This window comes from Trichechus manatus, unplaced genomic scaffold (genome assembly GCF_000243295.1).
Source record: "Trichechus manatus latirostris isolate Lorelei unplaced genomic scaffold, TriManLat1.0 scaffold00005, whole genome shotgun sequence".
Classification (NCBI taxonomy): Eukaryota; Metazoa; Chordata; class Mammalia; order Sirenia; family Trichechidae; genus Trichechus; species Trichechus manatus.
In genome coordinates, this window is record NW_004443941.1 from 15,122,539 (window position 1) to 15,134,872 (window position 12,334).

Genomic DNA, 12,334 nt, shown 5'->3' on the forward strand with positions numbered 1-12,334 from the left:
TTGGCTTTCAGCAGTTTGACTATGATATGCTTTAGCATGGCCAGCTTAGTGTTCTTTGGATACTTTGAATTTATAGATTTATGTCTTTTGTCAAATTTGAGAGATTTTCAGTCATTATTTCTTAGAGGTGTTTTTTTTTTTTTTTTTTTTCCTGCTCCATTATCTCTCTCTTCTCCTTCTGGAATTTCAATTGCATATATTTCAGACACTTTGATATTATCTAACAGATCCCAGAAGCTCTGTTTATTTTTTCAATCTTTTTTTTTAATCTTCATTCTTCATATTTGGTAATGTCTATTGATCTATCTTCAAGTTCACTTCTGTTATCTCCAGTCTCTGCTAAGTTTATCCAGTAGATTTGTCTAAAATTGCAGATATTTTACTTCTCAGAATATTTTTTAGGATATCTTTTTTTGTTGTTTCTATTTATCTACTGAGATTTCTTATGCTGATTCATCGTAAGTATAATTTTTCACTTCTTTGAGGATAGTTGTGATGATAGCAGTTTTAAAACTCGTCTGCCAATTCCACAACCAGTTCATCTCAGGCTTGTTCTCCATTGATATTCTTTTCTCCTAAGAATATGTTGCTTTTGTTGTTGTTGCTGTTCTTTTTATGGCAGGTATTTTGGATTGTATCTTAGACATTCTGAATGTTGTGTTATGGAGACGCTAGATTGTGGTATTTTTTTCCTGATGAGTATTGTTTCTTTGCCTTTTTTTTTTAGGTGTCAATTATTTTTGTTGGGCTCAAACTGCAAACTGTATTTCTTGGCTATCACCTCCAATCTCAATCCAGTTCTTTTGTCTTTAGCTGGGGTGCTCGGAGTCTTCTCCACATGGGTCAACAAAGTTGCTGGCAGGCAGAATTTGGGGATACTCTCTTCAGCTCTTTTCTTCCTGAGATTTCCTCTTCAGTACCTGTATTCAGTCTTCTGGTTCTCCAAAAAGACAGCCCCACTGCCCCGTGCACCACACTGACTGCCCAGCTCCAGTCTAAAAGCTGTGAAAATGGGAATGCATCCCATACCACTCCCGCCTCCAAGCATGGATTTCCCACCAGAAGGAATCTGCTTGCTTCTGTTCACATTCCAGTACCTTCAGACAGCTATTTTTTACTTAATTTTTTTTTTTTTTTGTATTCTGTGCAGAATTTATAGTTATTATCTGCAGGAGGGTTGTTCTGATAGGATCTTCTCAGGCAGTAACAGAAGCAGAAGTTCTTCAGTTTAAATTTCCTCACCGATTTCTAGCTGTGTGACCTAAGGTGATGTGGTTAACATCAAGCCTTAATTTCCTCATCTGTAAATGGATATAACAATAGCACTCACCACATATAATTGTTATGAGGATTAAAAGACGTAACATGCATATCTGTGCGTAGCAATAAAGGGTAACTATTTTTGGACTTCCCATGCTGGCACATGGTGCCAATTAAGTTTTAATAATGTTAACATCTACCAATGTAATTAGATGTTCATCTATTGAGCACCTACTGTGTGCCCAGCATGAAAGATGAAGGTGACAGTGAAGACTTTGCTCTCAAGGATCTCATAGCCTAGTTGAAATCTGTGGGGAAGAGAGCAGCACAGGGCCTAGGAGACATGGATATTAAGCACTGAGGAGTAAGGGAACTCACACATGAACACATACCTTCCCTTAAGAACTGATAAGGCTCCTTTTTCTAATTCAGCAGCTAGCAGGCTTATGCAGTATGAATTTAACAATTGTGTCGTCTGATAGCAAATCTTCTCAGACACATTTTCCCATACCTTTTCTGTTTCCTAGTCCTAGTAAAAGGCCTCCCCTTGAACCTTCCCTGCAGCCCCACTTGGCAATAGTCGAACATCAAACATACCCACGAAACTTGTAGATGACAAAACTCTACCAATTTCAGCTTCGTGCCAGCAATTGACCCAGTCTCCCAGGGTTTACCCTCAGAGCTCAGGACATACTTTGTTCCCAGAAAAGAGCTGAAGTAATATTTAACCAGGGTGGGCTCTGAGCAGATGGCCCCTCTATGTGCCATGATTTGAGGGTATTAAGAGGCCTATCTCTGCCTCCCCTCAATACCTCCTCCCGGTAGCCTGGAATTAAGTTACTAATGGGTTAGAAAACAAAGGCATAGCCTTGCCTATTGGAAGACTTAATGGTTGTGTTCATTAAGTCAGCAAATGTTTAGCATTGCTTATTAGGTGCTGGGCACTGTGGCTGGCATACTATTTGCCTGGAGATCACTCTTTAGATCTCTGCCATTTGTCAGTGAGGGGAAGACATGAAAATAGACAAACAAAACAAGACAAAAACAGTTGTTTCAGGGTTGGGGGTGGGGAGCCATTCATTCGACTTCCTACTTTCAACACTTATTGAGGCCTGCTGTATGTCAGGCAGATTGGATCACTGTGCTCCATGGGGTTTTCATTGGCTGATTTTTGGAAGTAGATTTCCAGACCTTTCTTCCTAGTCCATGTTTGTCTGGACGGCACAGGACCAGGGAGGATTTTAATCCGTGGTGCAAGGGGTCACCATGAGTTTAGGGGCTGACTTGATGGTGGCTAACAAGTGTCAGGCACTGTGACAGGTGCCAGTGATACAAAGGTAAATAAGATGGCTATAATTTAAAAAAAAAAAAAAAAATTAAAAAGTTAAAATGAAGGTATGTACAGAATCCTGAGGGAACCCAGAGAGGCTGAGGAAGTATCGGAGAAAACAGGCGAGAGGAGGGGACAAGGCCTGGGGGGTGAGCAGTGGTTTACTGGCAGGTAGCAGTGGGTGGGTGAAGGCAAGGGCAGTGTCAGGGGAAAGAAGAGTAAGCACAAAGGAGAGAGTTGAGAAAGTGAATAAGGATGTCAGAGCAGCTGGAGCGCAGGCATGAGTGGGAGGAGTGGCCAGTGGGGAGGCTGGAAAGGTGGCCAGTGGTCAGACCACAAAGGCCCTGTGTGTCATCCTGAGGAACCTGGATTGCATTTTGTGGGCAATGGGAAGTCAGTGGAGCAGTGATATTCGGGATTGGTGGTGAGAGGGGCTGCCTGCGTGAGAGGCAGGCCTGAGTAACCAGGGCAGTGCAAGAAAGGAGGCGGGAAGAAAACTTAAGATGGCTTCCGCTTGTCTTAAACTGAGCGCAGGGCTGGCTCTCTGCCTGGGCCGCCTGAATGGAACTCTTATTTCTTATGGATGAATTCATGGGAGTTACCTTTGCTTCTTCTTGTTGTTTTATATGAAAAGACTTGCCTAAATTAAAATTTAAAAATCACAATTTAATCTACTTCTCAGGAATCAAAATAGCCTATGAGCCCGATGTGGCACAGAACCTAGCATGTCAGAAAAGGAAGACCTTAGGGATCATCTTGTCCAACTCCTTTTTGGAAGCCTTTCTGAAAAAGCTTGAGTTTTCTGCAAACAGACCCAAAGCTCTCAGACCACAGTCCTCTGCACATGTCCACGAGGGCTAAAGGACTGAGAGTCCTGCAAATAGATGGTCCCAAATTAAGGGCATTACCCCAGCTACGGTCAAGAAAATGGCTTTCAACCTTCAGATTCAGTATTTTTTGAGTTACAAATGAAATATTTTCCATTCTTACCAAGAATTACTTGCATTTCTGATTAACGTGATTGAGGCCAAAACAATAATGCTGGGAGCAGGGAGCAGAAGTTGAGCATCAATCCTGGAGGGGATGCTTTACATAGGCATTATCCCCATCTTAACTTACTCCTTCCAGCCAGATTTGGAGAGCTGGGTACTAATTTTCATAGCTGTGTGATATGTAAGTTGCAGCCAATGCACACAGTTATATCAGCTAACTGTGTCTATGTCTCACTCTCTTGTTCTGAACATAATGATATGTGTTTAGGATCTTAGTGTCTCAAAATGGGCAAAAATCACATTGGGATTAGTGGGGAAAATAAATAATTTTGCCATCATAAAATTTTTTGGCAACAAAGATTTTCATTAGAGGAAAATAATAGCTATGCTTAGAATATGTAAGCCAACAGGTTGAAAGCACAATTTGCTTAAAATTGATGGACAGTTTCCTACTGAATGAGAAAAAGTAATTAAGAAATATATATAGTGTGTGTGTGTGTGTGTGTGTGTGTATACAGAGTCTCTGGGTGGCACAAATGGTTAAGGGCTCATTACTACCTGAAGGACTGGCAGTTCAAACCCACCAAAAGGTGCCTCGGAAGAAAGGCCTAGCAATCTGCTTCCAAAAAGTCACAGCCATTGAAAATCCTATGAAGTGCAGTTCTCTTCTGTAACACATGAGGTCGCCATGAGTTGGAATCAACTATAGCAACTGGTTTGATTTGAGATTATACATGTACATATTCTACAGCTCTTGTCATAGGTTGGGTTCTCCAGAAGCAGACACTGAGGCAGAATTTGGGGCAAAAAATGTTTTTAAGGATCAATACCAGTGAAAAGAAGAGGGAGGAGGCAGGACGGGCAGAGGATGAAGTCCAATTGCAACAGTCCCGAGAAGTCCTCGCCAATCCAGCAGGGAGCCCTGGAGTGAATACTGCCCTTCAGAGTTGTCGGAAATGGCTGGCTGTGCCTTCACACCTCTGCCTCTCCGTTACCGGAAGTGAGCTTCTGTGGAAAGGCATGACCTCTACAAGGCAGCTCTTTGCAGCTGAGGACGACCCTGAAGGGGCTGACAGCTGGAGGCACACTGCTGACCATACCCCGCTGCGCTGGTTAGCAAGTCCTTTCCTGAAGGGGGGTCTAGGCAGCATGCTACCATGTCTACCACCGACTATGGCGCCCTAATACTGTTGGTCATTTTATTTCTTTTGGGTGAATACAGCTCGTTCTGGAGTTTCCCTCGCACCTTCTCTGCTGCCACCCCATGTCTCTTGGGTCGCCTTTTATCTTCCTTGCTAAACTGAAAACAACTGAGAGATACACACACACATAAACCCAGCTTCACTGAAGTACGTCTGTCTTTGATGAAGCAGTAAAAGTTATTAATTTTATTAAATTTCAACCCTTGATTATATCCCTTTGATATTCTGTTTGACAAAACAGGAAGTACACAGAAAGCGTTTCTGCTGCACCCGGAAATATGACGGTTGTCTCCAAGAAAGGCACTTGAGCAATTGCTTGAGGTGCAAGCTGAATGAGCCCCTTTTTAATAGAACACCATTTTTACTTGAAAGTAAATGACCGACAAGCAAACTATGGCTCTTCAGACGTGAGTATCTGGCAGATATTTTCTCGAACATGAACCAAGTGCGCCTGTCACTTCAAGGAAACAACTGACAGTTTTTGCTGCTAATGATAAAATTAGAGTTTTGAAGCACGAATTAGAATTTTTGAAAACTTGTATCCACCACTGAGTTTACTAATACTTAAAGATGAGATTAGTGGTGCTATTACCGACTGTGACTTTTTGATATTGTATATTGAAATGAGTCAACATTTGGAAGAACTGCATAACACAGAGAACCAGTATTTTCCAAATGACCAATGCATGTTACAAAATCTGTTCAGAGTACAAGATAGACCGATGATTTTAATGTAATCTATTACAAAAGTTCATTGATAGGGTTTCAGTTTCTGCTTTGCAACTAACCTTTAAGAAAATACCGCTAGTCAAGTTTTGCTCTAGTATCACTGAAGAATATCCACAATTACATGAAAAGGCTGTTAAAATACTCCCCTCCTTTTCCAGCTACATATCTGTGTGAGGCCAGATTTTCTTTACGTTCTTAAACCAAAGCAATATATTGCAACAGATTGAATACAGAAGCAGATAAGAAAATCCAGCTGTCTTCTATTAAGCCAGATATTAGCGATTTGCAAAAATGAAAACAATGCCACTCTTCTTGCTAAATTTTTTTGTTTTATAAATGTAATTTGTCAAAAAATGTTATTCATGTTGATGTATAAGTGTTCGTTATTTTTAAATGAGTTAAAATGTATATTTTAAAATCTCTCTTTGGATTTCTAATATGGTATTGATACATTTACAAATAAAAGCTTTTGGGGGTTGTCAATAATTCTGTAGAGTGTAATGGGGTCTTGAGACCAACAAGTCTGAGAAGCACTGCCTTTGACGGATGAGAACGTAGGGTATGTTGGGGAATGGGCTCAGGTGACCTAAGTGTGCATCAGTTAGAGGAGGCAAGTGATTCTAACTCCAGGAAGAGACGAGAGACAGAAGACACAAAGTAAAGGGTCACATAACTGTTATGCTTGATGTTTCTTTCTTGTTACAATTGGTGGGTACTAGAGTGGAGCTTTTGTAAGGGTTAGACCATGTCCTTTCTTGGAGAAGTCATTCTTTTTCCAGGATTGGAGTTGGGAGATCCCCAATCCCAATCTTAAAAACTACTTAATAGATTTAACCAAAAAAAATTCAGATTAAGTATATTTTATCCTTTCATTCAGCAACAGAATAAAATAATCATGGATCAAAAACTATAATAAGTTTGAAGCTAAAAGAATTAGAATCACCCAAAGAACAGATCGGAGGTAAATAGATTGGGACCATTTACTTCTCTCCTCAAAGTCTTTCTGGTTTGGTTATATAAATCAACATGGTTTTAGTTTTCTTGAACTTAAGGAAAAATGTAATGATTTAAATTAGAATTCAGCCTTAACTAAGGATAGGGCCACAGTAGTTTTGGAATTCCCTTTATTCACCTTCACCTTCCCTCCCTAAGCTGACAGACCGGGGAGAAACATGTGCCCCTGCATAGAATGGCACACACTGTTACACGAACCAGGACCTAAGGACAATGCGTGTGCTACAAGTCACAAACTATTAAAATCAGAATGCCACTTTCTCTGGCTTGGCCTGTATTATGCTTTCGAGAAACATTCCTTAAAAATGTAATACGGTTTTCAGAACGTTGTTTTAGAAGCTGCACCAGTATAGGTCTGAAGAAAGACTCAAGGTTTTGTCCTAGAAGATGAAAGTACCACTCTGGTATCCGTTGAGTATGCATAGAAACATTCGTGAGTGGCAGCTCTCACACTAATAGGCAGCAGTGATTATGTGTGTAATACAGGAAGATGACACACGGAAATTAGATCAAAGGTGGACGTAAGAATTCTGCCAGAAATCTCAATCATGAAAGGAGCCATAATGGTTTTCAACAATGTGGATTCCCCAAAGGATGACACAGTTGTAACCATTCGTTTCGATGGTCCAGGATGACTACAACAGGTCTTACGGCTGACTGTAGCCCTGCCATGCTTTTTTTCCTGATCCAATGGTCACAGCCAAGTTTTTAAAGTAGAATGGCGCATTTGGAGAAAGATAATTAACGAAAACTTTTCTTTCTATACGTATTGCCCCATTTCTGTAAAACAAGAATTAAATTGGTAATAACCATACTTCTATTGACTCCAAAGATAAATTCTTTCACTTTATGGAAAACTAAAGCAATTTATGAGCATAAAAATAAACATTAGAATAGAATTATAGTTGGCTTTAGCCTATCTGCTTCCTAGTTAATTTTCTGAGCAAGAAGTTTTATAGACTCTTCCCCCATGGGCATTTAGAGAGAATGTTTTCACATTTTGACTATGTCCTTTGATGAAACTCCACATTAAACCAACAGTGTACAGGAAGACTACAGGTTGAATTTACGTTTGAGATAAGCCTTCTGCAGAAAAGAGAAAGACCACAATTTTGATAAGGAGATCTGGATTCCAGTCCCATGTTTCTACTAATGAAATAAAAAGTGTAGATGAATGTAAGGACAGAGCTCACAGTAACATTTATTGAGCACTTACTCTGTGCTGGGCACCGCACTACGCACATCACAGGAATTATTCCATTTAACGTGTACGCACTGCAATCAGATAGGAAGATGAGGTAGATGAACCACCAAGCCTGGGAAGGGTTAAGAAACTTACCGGTTAATTTCACAGGTAGATGAGCTGAGACACAACCCAGGCAGGCTGACAACAGCTGTGCAGCTACGAAATAGTTTTTGGTTCTTCAGAAGAAAAATGTTGTATAAAGAACTTCTTTCTTAGCATAAAAATTATTTCGAGTAAATTTTCTCTGCCTTATATTAATGCATATAGATAACAAAATGTTCATTTTTCCAAATGCTCCAAAGATAAATTCTCTCACTTTACGGAAAACTAAAGCATTTTATGAGCATTAAAATAAAATATTGCAAAGAGACGCTGGGGATCAGCAGAGCCACTCAACTGAAGGATTCTAGATCCCTGAGCTCCAAGTGGTGAAATGTAACTCCTTAATTGGTGATTTATCTGTCATTTCTTATCTGAAATGCTTTCCAAAATACAATCTTGTGAGATAAGGAGGGTATTATTTTCTTCATGGCAGAGGAAGAAACAAAGACCAAGAGAAATTGTGATTTGACCAAGATAACATAAGTAATGAGTGGCGGTCCCAAAACCTGAACCCATGTCTTCTAACACCACACCCACTCCCTAAAATCTCATGTTTATTCAAAGGCATTTTTTTTTTAAATAATAAAAACAAAACAAAAATGACTTTTGAGTATCAGAATCTGCGAGTGTGTAGTTTTACCAGTATTGTTACCTCCAACTACATGAAGCTTTTGCCTTCATGTTTTCCAGCACTCGTTCGGTCTGTGAGTTACCCACAGGCTTCTCCGCTCACCAGAGGAAGGCCAAGATGTTAGTCATTTCCACGGCTCTTTTTTAAAGCTATCTGGAGGGACAGCTTGCGTCCATACTACAAGAGAGAACACAATCCCCATAGGTATATTTCAGCCATTCAAACTTGACCATATGGGTTCCCTTGAGGTCTTCGCTCATTTAAAGGGTTGGAAAAACAATCCCACACCTGTCCACTGGAGCTTCAAGACTATACACAATCCATCTGAAAACATCAAACTGTGTTTTGAGTATTTCTCCATTTTCAAAGCCGTATTCTTTCATGGCTTCACTGAAGTTTCTAAATAGCTTTAAGATGCAAGTATAAGAGCATTACTTTAACTTTTTTGTATTTACAACACTTCATGTTGGAACTCATAAGAAACTACCCAAACAACTCTGAAAAGTCATGCATGCTTTAAAAAAATCCTAACACATAAAGCAGTAAAATGATTTGGGCATCAGTGTGAAAACAAGATTAGGGGGGAATAGATGAAAGACAAAAAAAAGTAGAGATGTGTCTGTTTAATTTTCTCACCCACGGGACCTTGCATTCTGCATATTCAGGTAGAAAACACAATCTATAATTTTCATAAGAAATCTACTCTGAAACAACTTTTTAAAGCTTTAGATACGGTATATTTCCTATTTTCCAATTTTAATGAAAGGCCTTACTCTGCATCCTTTTAAATATCTAGTTGTACTGTCAGCAGCTACAACAGTGTTTTTCATCTTAAAGTGCAAGTTTTTCGAGAGGAACTATCTTACTTTCACCTGTATTTGGTAGATATCTGCGGCAAGTTTAAAAAGGATGATTCAAATGCATTGATAAAAATATCTGATCTTATTACTAGGAAAGTATTTCAATTTAAAACACACACAGTTTTAGTTGCTTGAAATAAGTAGACAATAAAGAGCCAATGGTATTATGTTGATGGATAATGGGGAAGTTCAGATATCCATTTCTTATTTTACATCTATCTATCTTCTCTGAAAAAGGCAGAGCAAATGCTGGCAAGAAGGAATCAAAAGTTAGAATGGGTGAAGAGGTTCTAGAAAAAACATAAACCAAAACCAAACCCACTGCTGTCAAGTCGAATTCTGACCCATAGCGACACTATAGGACAGAGTAGAACTGCCCCATAGGGTTTCCAAGGCTGTAATCCTTACAGAAGCAGGCTGCCACATCTTTCTCCTGAGGAGCCGCTGGTGGGTTCGAACCACCGACATTTTGGCTAGCAGCCGAGTGTTTTAACCACGGCACCACCAGGTCTCCTTAGAAAAACATAGCTGCTATAAATATGTTCAAGTATCCTGGCCTGGATTCCTTTTTTTCCAGAGAACTAAGAGAGTCTCCAAATAGGATCTTTGAAGGTTATGAGTCATCACTGAAGAATTGAGGAGAATGGAAGTCAAGCTAGAAGACCAGACAGAGGTGACTCCTATCTTTAAAAAAGTGGAGGCGGGTGGTTCCGCTAACTGCAGATTAATGGACTGGACATAGTCCTAGTCAACATTCTGGGATGGATTACTAAAGGCATGGCCTGTGAGAACTGAGAAAAGAAAATGGTTATCTCCAGGAGCTAGCATGAGCACCAAGAACAATTCATGTCAAATTAACCATACTTTTTTTTAATAGAACAAGACAACTAAAAGGGACGTTGGGAAACAATGCAATCTAGATTTCAGAAAGACATGCGATATGGTTTTGATATTGTTGTGAGTAAAATGGAAAAATAAATTAAGTGCATCGGCAATTCATTCACTCATTTAAAAAATATTCAGTGTCTGCTGTGTTAGCCACTCTGCTGAGCCCCAAGGATAAAATGGCAAACAAGACAGACGTGGTCTTTGTTGTCAGAGTTTCTCCAAAGGGATGGTCAAAACCTCAAAACAAAATATTTGTAGGTATTTGTAATAAAGACTATGAAGAAATCTAACAAAGGGTAAACCAAACAAACAAACAAACCCAAATCCATTGCCATTGAGTCAATTCCGATTCACAGTGACCCTATAGGACAAAGTAGAACTGCCCCGTAGGGTTTCCAAGGAGCAGCTGGTGGATTTGAACTGCTGACCTTTTGGCTGGCAGCCGATCTCTTAGCCACTATGCCACCAGGGCTCCAACAACGGGTAGAGGTAGAGAATAAAATGGAGGAATCTTTAAATGGCATGATCAGGTCTCTCTGAAGAGGTGACATTTAAGCTTAGGTCTAACGAATGAAAAGAAGCCATTTTGCTACATGCAAGAGTGGGAATAATGTGAGCGACAGAGAAAGAGCAGCATGTGCAAAGGCCCTGAAGTGGGAAAGATCTTGGAGTGTTGGAGGAACTGAAAGAAGGCCCATGTGACAGGAGAGTAGAGAGCTGAGGGAAAGTATGTTAGAGAAAGTCGAAGAAATACGCAGGGGCACTCGCCAAATAACAAACTGGATAACATGAATTAAGGAGATTCTAGAGGTCTAGTCTTCCAAATTTTAATTAATGGTTTAGAATCTATTTTTATCAATGATTTAGAATCTACTGCATCTTTAGATGACAATAAAGGAGGACAAAGTGTTGGAAGAAATATTAATTTGGCTGACAAAATTGAAAATCCAAAAAAGTATAGTGGATAAGAGCTTACTTAGGCTCTGGCTTCCAACCCATGTTTGAAAATTGGCTTGGACGGTCACTCTCTCTGTGACCTTGGACAAGTTACTTAACCCCTCTAAGCCAGGTAGCAAAGACAAGTAGAGGATTAGACACAGGCCAACTTGGGTAAATCTTACATCTTACATAATAATCTGCCTGCTGCGTCAGGATGTACCTGGTTTGTTTGCTGGGCCAGGAAGCTATTCTGGTGACTTTCTCTTCAGGATTATTTTAGGTTCATCACCTAGCCTTGGACACAATGGTTTATTTATAGAACAAATGTAGGCCCTTACATTTCTTTTGTTCACATCACCATTAAAGTATATTGCTTCTCTGATTAGGTGACTGTTTTCAGGATGAGAAATTTTACATAGCATAGACATTTTGAGTCTTCTAATTCCATTGTCATCATTAGAAAACAACTTGCTAAAAGTTAAGACATTATTTTAAAGCTAAAATTTACAAATTTATATCATTCACAGTGTTGGAGCTACTATACGAAAATATGTCTCTAGGCCTGTTAATGCCGTTACTATTCACCCTGTCTCAGTTACACCTAACTGCACCTACAAAGTTATTTATAAAATTAGGTGACAGAGCGTTAAATTATTTCATTTCAATTTTTTAAAATTTCTTAAAGGGTTTAAGAAAAGCACTATAAATTTAAAACAATTCATTCTCCTAAAAATAGAAACAAATAGAAAGTTAAATTGGATTGGGTGCTTAATTGTATATATTTTTAAGACAGATTCATGTTAAGTTTTAAAAATTACCCTAAAATCTTGGGTTTCTAGTTAGAAAGGGATGGTTCAGTAAATACCTACAGAAAGAAAGGTAGTAATATTATAAACCACTGACTTTTAAACAATAGAAACTCAATAGTCTCACACTAAAGTTCAGAGATGAGAAAAATGACACCAATCATAATACCATTTTTGAGGTTAAATTCAATAGCTCCCTCTTAAATCTTATTTTGCCACCTCCTTAGCATTTTTGTTTTCCACACACAATGGTTTTTGTGGGGCTGGTGATTTGACTTGACTTTCCTATTTTCTCTGTTAAGTATGGCCGGGAATGGTGAAGAGGTGTTAGTACT